Source organism: Ailuropoda melanoleuca, chromosome 11 (genome assembly GCF_002007445.2).
Source record: "Ailuropoda melanoleuca isolate Jingjing chromosome 11, ASM200744v2, whole genome shotgun sequence".
Classification (NCBI taxonomy): domain Eukaryota; kingdom Metazoa; phylum Chordata; class Mammalia; order Carnivora; family Ursidae; genus Ailuropoda; species Ailuropoda melanoleuca.
In genome coordinates this window covers 63638135-63646868 of record NC_048228.1, presented here as the reverse complement: position 1 = coordinate 63646868, position 8734 = coordinate 63638135, and positions in this window count along the sequence as shown.

Below are 8734 nucleotides of genomic sequence, written 5' to 3'. Positions count from 1 at the left end.
TTTTTTTTTTTTTAAACCATGGCCCCACCTCTGACTGTGTTATCAGAACTGTGTGGGAAGCATGGACTTCAGCTCCTGCCAGTTATAACAAGGTACCTATGAAAGCTAATTTTATCAACTTGACTGCCCATGGGTGCCCAGACATTTGGTCAAATATTATTCTGGTGTATCTGGTCTGTGAGGTTGTTTCTGGATGATCTTCATATTTGAACTGGTAGGCTGTGTAAAGCAGGGTGCTCTCTCCAGTGTGAATGGCCTCATTCATCCAGCGGAAAGCCTGAACAGAACAAAAAGCCTGACCTTCCTGTGAGTAAAGGGACCATCTCCTGCCTGACTGCTTTTGAGCTGCTACATCGGTTTCGTCCTGCCTGCAGACTCAAACTACAACATGGGCTTCTCCTGGGTCACGAGTCTGCCTGTCTTTGAACAGGAAATACAGCATCAACTCTCTTGGTTCTCAGGCCTTCATATTCAGATTGGAACTACATCATTGGCTCTTTTGGGTCTCCAGCTTGTTGACGCTAAGACTTGAGCCTTCTTACCTAATATTATTATGTGAGCCAATGCCTNTTTTTTGGGTCTCCAGCTTGTTGACGCTAAGACTTGAGCCTTCTTACCTAATATTATTATGTGAGCCAATGCCTTATAATAAATCTCTTCACTCATACACACACACACACACACACACACACATTTGTTTGATATATACGAGATATATTGAGGAAAAATGGATGTATATATACATGTTTGTATATATACCATATTGGTTATTTCTCTGGAGAATCCTGATTAATACATCACCTCAAACCCTTCTCCCCACAGTAGGGTAGTGTCAGAAAAACCAGTTAAGGAGTTGGGACTTTCATTCCCACAAGGTAGTAATGAGCCCTTTTCCTATGGTATCAGTGGATCTGACAAGGGGAGTCTGGATTTACACCACCACTAAGTAATAACAAGTTGCACCTCCTACTTNCTCATACACACACACACACACACACACACACATTTGTTTGATATATACGAGATATATTGAGGAAAAATGGATGTATATATACATGTTTGTATATATACCATATTGGTTATTTCTCTGGAGAATCCTGATTAATACATCACCTCAAACCCTTCTCCCCACAGTAGGGTAGTGTCAGAAAAACCAGTTAAGGAGTTGGGACTTTCATTCCCACAAGGTAGTAATGAGCCCTTTTCCTATGGTATCAGTGGATCTGACAAGGGGAGTCTGGATTTACACCACCACTAAGTAATAACAAGTTGCACCTCCTACTTCCCTCTGAGGTATTGTCAGGGAAGGTCTTGTGCAGAGTCAGGGCTTTCACTATCACCACCCAGAAATGAGGCCAGTCCCTAATATGGTGTCAGTGATAACCATGTGGGGATCAGTAATGAGACACTCTTACCCACCCCAGCCAGAGATATAATTAGAAATCTAGTGAGATCCAGAACTCCCACATATACCAAGGAGTAATGAGGAGCCCTCTCCTCAGGTATCAGTGGATCCTGATTGAAGATATAGATATAGATATCTATATCTAATGGATATCTATATCCATTTGGCAGTGATTGGGCAGTGTCCCCACTACCACTTTCTAATGTCAACGTGGTGTCAAAGGAAGCCTGCTAAAACAAAAGTTTAAGTAAGAGCTACAGACTTGTAACATATTATTCAAAATGTTCTAGGGTCAATAAAAAAGTCACTTGTCATATCAAGAACCAGAAAGATCTAAGACTAACAACAACAACAAAAAAAGACAGGAAATTGATGTCAACACCAAAATGAAAGAGATTTCAGAATTATCTGACAAAGATTTTAAAGCAGCTGCCTTAAATATGCTTCAAAGAGCAATTTGAAATATGTTTAAAACAAAAAAATTGAATATCAGAAAATAAATAAGAAGTTGAGCAAAGAAAGACAATATAAAGAACCCACTGAAAATGTTAAAATCGAAAAAAGAGAGATTTAAAAACTCAACATATGAGCTCATATGCACAATGAAGAAAGTAGAAGAAAGAATCAGTAAAATTGAATGAAGAATGATAACAATTGCCCAGATAATGAACAGAAAGAAAATAGACTGAAAAAATAAATGAACAGAGACCCTGGAACCTATGGAGCCATGAAAAAAAAATTAAAAGATTCATGTCATTGAAGTCCTGGAAGGGAAGAAAAAAGGTGAGCCTGAAAAAGCACTTAAAAAACTAATGACTGACATGTTCACAGATTTGGCAAATGATATTAATGTACAGATACAAGAAGCAAAGTCTATACTAAACTCAGTAACTGGAAGAAATGTATATCAAGGGATAGTCATAGTCAAAGTCAAAATTTCTTTTTTTTATTTTTAATGTTTTTTTATTATATTATGTTAGTCACCATACAGTACATCCCTGGTTTCTGATGTAAAGTTCGATGATTCATTAGTTGCGTATAACACCCAGCGCACCATGCAATACGTGCCCTCCTTACTACCCATCACCAACCTATCCCATTCCCCCACCCCCTCCCCTCTGAAGCCCTCAGTTTGTTTCTCAGAGTCCATAGTCTCTCATGCTTCCTTCCCCCTTCTGATTACCCCTCCTTTCTTTCTTTTTTTTTTTTAAGATTTTATTTATTTATTCGACAGAGATAGAGACAGCCAGCGAGAGAGGGAACACAAGCAGGGGGAGTGGGAGAGGAAGAAGCAGGCTCATAGCAGAAGAGCCTGATGTGGGGCTCGATCCTAGAACGCTGGGATCACGCCCTGAGCCGAAGGCAGACGCCCAACCGCTGTGCCACCCAGGCGCCCCTACCCCCCCTTTCTTTATCTCTTTCTTCCCCTACCGATCTTCCTAGTTCTTATGTTCCATAGATGAGAGAAATCATATGATAATTGCCTTTCTCTGCTTGAAAGTCAAAATTTCTTAAAACTAAAGACTAAGGAAAAAATCTTAAAAGTTGCAAAAGAAAATAATCATATTACACAGGAAAAAACATTTCAAATGATTTCAAATGATTTCTCAGTGCTAACCATGAAGGCTAAAGAAAGTGGCACATTATGTGTCATGTACAGAAGGAAAACATCACCAACCCAGTATCCAATGTCCAGCATAAACACCTTTTTGGGAATGAAAAGGAAGTCAAAGCATTCCCAGATGAATGAAAACTAAGAAAATTTGTTGCTAACAGACATACCCTAACAGAATGGCTAAAGAAAGTTATGTAAACAGAAAGGAAACAATCAAAGAAAGAATATTGGAATCTCAGGAAGGAAGAACAGAGTAAGCAAGAATATGGACGAATACAGTAGACTTTCCTTCTATCGAGTCTCCTAAATTATGTTTGAAGCAAAAAAAAATTATGGCACTGTCTGACTTGGTTCTAAATAGATGTAGAAAAAATATTTAAATTAATTTTATCATAAGCAGAAATTAAGGAGATATAAAGAGAAGTAAATTTTCTACACATGACTTAAAGTTGAAAAATAATGATCCCAGAGACTGAGAGTTATAAATTATAACAATATAAATTGTATTTGTACAAAAAATATCTAGAGCAACCACTAAGAAGTTATACAAAGAGATACTCTTACATATAGTAGAGATAAATCAAAATGGAATTCTGAAAGATGTTTGCAGTACCTTACAGAAAGTCAGGAAAAAGTAAACAGGATGTGAAAGATCTGTATAGTAGAAATAATGAGATATTGATGAATAAAATTGACAAAGACAAAAATAAATGGAAAAATGTCCTGTGTTCACGGATCAGATGAACTTATATTGTTAAAATGTTCATACTACTCAAAACCTCTTCTAGATTCAGTGAAATTCATATCACAGTTCCAATGGCATTTAAAAAAAATAGTAAGAATAATTCTAAATTTCATACAGAACCACAGAAGACCCTAAAGAGATGAGGCAATTGCAAGAAAGAACAAAGTTGGAGGCATTACACTTCCCTATTTCAAACTATATTACAAAGGTATAGTAATAAAATGTGATACTGGCATGAAAACAGATGAGTAGATCAATGGAACAGAATCAAGAGCTCAGAAGTAAACCCTAGTGTATACAGTAGACTAATATTTGACAAGGGAACCAAGAACACTCAATGGGAAAAGGATAGTGTCTTTGATAAATGATGCTGGGAAACCAGAATAACATACAAAAGAATGAAATTTGACCTCCATTTTACACCACTCACAAAAATAAACTCAAAATTAATTAAAAGTTAAACATAAGACCTGAAACCATAAAACCGCTAGAAGAAAACAGGGGAAAAGCTCCTAACATTGATCTTGGCAATGATTTTTTTTTTTTTTTTGGATTTGATGCCAAAACACAAGTAACCAAAGCAAAAATAAACAAATGGAACTACATCCATGATCTTGGCAATGATTTTTTTTTTTTTTTGGATTTGATGCCAAAACACAAGTAACCAAAGCAAAAATAAACAAATGGAACTACATCCAACTGAAAAGCTTATGCACTGCAACACAATCAATAGAATGAAAAGATAACCTATGAAATGGGGAAAAAATTGCAAACCATCTACTGATGAGAGAGTGTATCCAAAATATATAAGAAAAAATATATATAAGGAACCTCATACAATTCAATACGGAAAAGAAAAATCTGATTTAAAAATGGGCAGAGGAACTGAATAGATATTTTTCCAAATAAGACATAAAATATGTACATGAGCAGGTTTTCAACATCACTAATCATCAGGGATATATAAATCAAAATCACAATGAGATATCACTTCAGACCTGTTAGAAATGGCTATTATCAAAAGATAAGAGATAACCAGTATTGATGAGAATGGGGAGAAAAGAGAACCTTTTTGTGCACTGTTGGTGGGAATGGAGTTTCCTTCAAAAATTAAAAATAGAACTACCAGATGATCTAGCAATCCCGCTTCTGGGTATATATCTAAAGGAAATGGAATCACTCTCATGAAGAGATATCTGTAACCCTTGTTCATTACAGCATTATTCACAATACCCAAGATATTAAAGCAACCTGTGTCTGAATACAGATGAATGGGTTAAAAAAGTGTGGTATGGTGTGTGTGTGTGTGTGTGTGTGTGTGTGTGTGTGTGTGTGTGTGCGTGCGCACATGTGTGTGTGAATATATATATAATGGAATATTATTCAGCCTGAGAAATAAGGAAATCCTGCCATTAGCAACAACATGGATGGACCTTGAGGGCATTATACGAAGAGAAATAAATCAGTCAGAGAAAGACAAATATTGTATAATCTCACTTACATGTGAAAACTGAAAAGGCCAAATTCATAGTAACAGGATAGAATGGTCATTACCAGGGGCTGAGAATTGGAGGAAGTGTTGGTCAAAAGGTACAAATTTCCAGTAATGAGATGAATAAGTTCTGGGGATCTAATGTACAGCATGGTAACTAGAGTTAATCATAGTGTATTATATACCTGAAAGTTGCTAAGAGATTATACTGTATATGTTTTCACCACACACACACACACACACACACACACACACACACACACACAGAGTAATTATGTTGAGGTGACGGAATTGTTAACTAACCCTACTGTGGAAATTATTTCCCAATATATGCACATATCAAATTATCATGTTGTAATCCTTAAACTTATACAATTTATACATCAATTATACCTCAATATCACTGGGAAAAACAAAAAATGAAAGGTTCTTTTTTCATTATGTTGAGAAAAAAACCCAAAATGTGTATTTTTCTATCAGAACAGTTTTAATAAGGAGGAAGATTATAGAAACCTGAGGTTTATAATCCCATGATGATAATTTTCTTACAATGATAGCAATATTTTGAAGGATGGCAATATGTATTTCATTGTATATATTTATCCTGAATCAAACAGTTTTTTGAAAATGTATTTTCATATATTCTAACCAGTAAGCTCATTATGATAACATGATAATTGTAATTGGGAGGAAATTGTGATTAACATTAAGCTTTTAAAATTTTGTTTTTCAGAGTGTGTCTAAATTGCACTAATTTGTTTTGAAAGAAGTATTTAGTATGTGAGATCTATGGAAAGATGATGGAGATTCTTGCCCAAGGAAATTAAATTGTGATCAAATAATTTACTGCGTATCATAGACTCCCAAGTCCTTACAATCTAAATTTAAAATACATATTGCACAAAATATTAAAGATAAAGAGTATATGTATATTAAAGGCAATTTGACTACACTATAATTATATTAATATAAATTCTATATCCTCTGTAAGTCAGATTATTGACAAGAGAAATTTCATTCCGTTGGAAGATATATATGTATATATATACACACACACACACACACATATATACACACATATACACAAATATATGTACTTCAAATACATGTATTTGAAAATAAAAGGCATAAAATTATGCATGATTTCAGCAGATATCCGCAGTTAATATCTATTACTATAATTAAGGCATTGATAAAGAAATAAAGTGAGCTAAAATTAAATACATAGCACAGAACTGTTTAATCTTATTATGAAGAACCAAGAAACAATTTTGCCAGTATAATATAACTACTCAGAGTAGGTAACACTTAACACACATAGGTATTATGTTGGACAAACCTCTCTGCCCTTCCCTTTCTGCATTATGTGAAGCTCAAAGAAAAGACACTTACTAAGCTTTAGAAGTAACATACATTGAAAATAGGACAAGAATTCACAAAATAGAAACCACTAACCAAAAAGACATTTTGTTCATTTCATGTCCCTATTCTATTCCCACATTTATTTCCATTTATTTTAAAGCGTCTCTCCTTGTTGTTTTGTCCTTTTACTTGGCTAACTGAATCATCAAGGAGGATTAATGTGACTCTCAACCACCACACACTTCTTTTTCCTTTTTCTCAACACTCTTCTTACCCACCCAGGCCAAGGTTCTTTTGAAGTCAATGGGAAGTCCACATCAGAGGTGATTAGTAGGGTTCAGAGCAAACCAGAATAGATTCCTGACAAAGGCATTGTACCTTTCCACAAATATCTCCAGCCTGGAGTGTCACAACTCTTTTCTAAAAATCCAAGTTACTTACCTATTCAATCGAGCTCACTTTTAGTCCCTGTGCCTTAGATCTGAGTCAGGCTGTTTGTTTGACTGCTTGGGACAAATCCCTCTTTGGGTTGCATATTGAACCATGAACTTTTCCTCTCAGGACTTCTCTCATAGTGTGCAACTATCTCTGTGTGTCATCCTTCATAGAATGCTGTAAAGGACCTGAAAAATTATGACAGAGTGAAATGGGAAAGGTAGCTGCTGACAGGACAAAAATGTTGACACGGATACATTTTGAGACAGCTGCTGCACCCTGACAGCTTACTGAAAGCCAATCAGGTAAACCACCACTGTCAACACCAAAGAAAAGTCTGGCAGAGGGGTGAAGCACGCTCTCATAATTATGGGACATAGAGAAGTATTTGCAATGGGAAGAGGACCAGCTACATTCTGAATCTGCCTCTGCTGCTAGCCCCTACATACCTTTGGGCAAGACAAACTACTTCTTGGAAACTATTTCTTAATGAAAGGCACTTGGAGAAGAAATTTGGTTCCTTCCAGAATCTCATCATGAGAAATGTCACCGAATTTATTCATCCAAATGTTTTCATCATTATCACTGGTGCTAAAGACTAGTTGGGATTTAAGGTACACGAAGTAAAGTAATCCACAAAGGACCATTAAATATAAAGGGAAAAACAGGATATAAGACAGAAATAAATCAAATGTCATGTCTTCAGAAATGTCACTAACATGAAAATAAAAACTGGAAAGTCGAGTAGCTGCAGCTAGCATAATGTCATGCGCAAAAAGATCCTGATTTTGGATGGAAATGTCTTCTTGTACCTCACATATCATCCTGTCATATGTAGCTACTTCTTATTTTGATCTTGGTAGAGATATTAAAAGAAAAAAAAACTTTGCTGCAACCTTTTCATAATGTTTTGATATCCTTTTTTAAGCAAAGCAGACATATGATTCTTAAGTATTTTTCTTATCATTCTTTTTAACTATTTATGTTTCTAACTATTTATGGTGAGACATGTGATTGCGAAATTCTTCAATATCAAATGTATCTTTGTGTGGTTGACATATATAACATATTAAAAGCATAGAACTGCAAATATTATAAAATCCATTAAATGTACATATTTTTTCTTTTTGCTAGTACATGAAATGTCAGCAGGCACATGAATTTCATAGAAACAAGCCAGGAATGAAGTAATGGAAGGAAGACTAGCATCTGACAGAGGCTAAGGAGTAAGAACAAATGAAGTCTATTTTGACTATGAATAAATTAACTTATCAATTAACAACATTAATTCAAGCAAAATCCATAAATATGAGACAAGTTTGTAGAAAATAAAAAATATAGAAAAAAGTATTTAATTTGGGGGAAAAATAGATAAGGGAGAGGAAAAATCCATCCAGTTTGAATATGGTAAAACTTTCAATAACGAAATTAACAGCAGTTTTAAGAAATTCCAGTTATTTGATAATGAGCATGACATGAAGAATAGTTTTCAGCAAATGAGATATTATTTTCTGTGGCGAATTTTTTCTTCAGAAAAATAATTGGTTTCTGAGTCAATGCCTTTCCAAACAGTAATTAATGAGAGTCACTGACAGTGGAGATGGGAGAAAACAATATTCATGGGTTAACTGTGGGAGAAATTAGTTCACTATCTCAGCTTAGAGGATAATTTGTTACTTG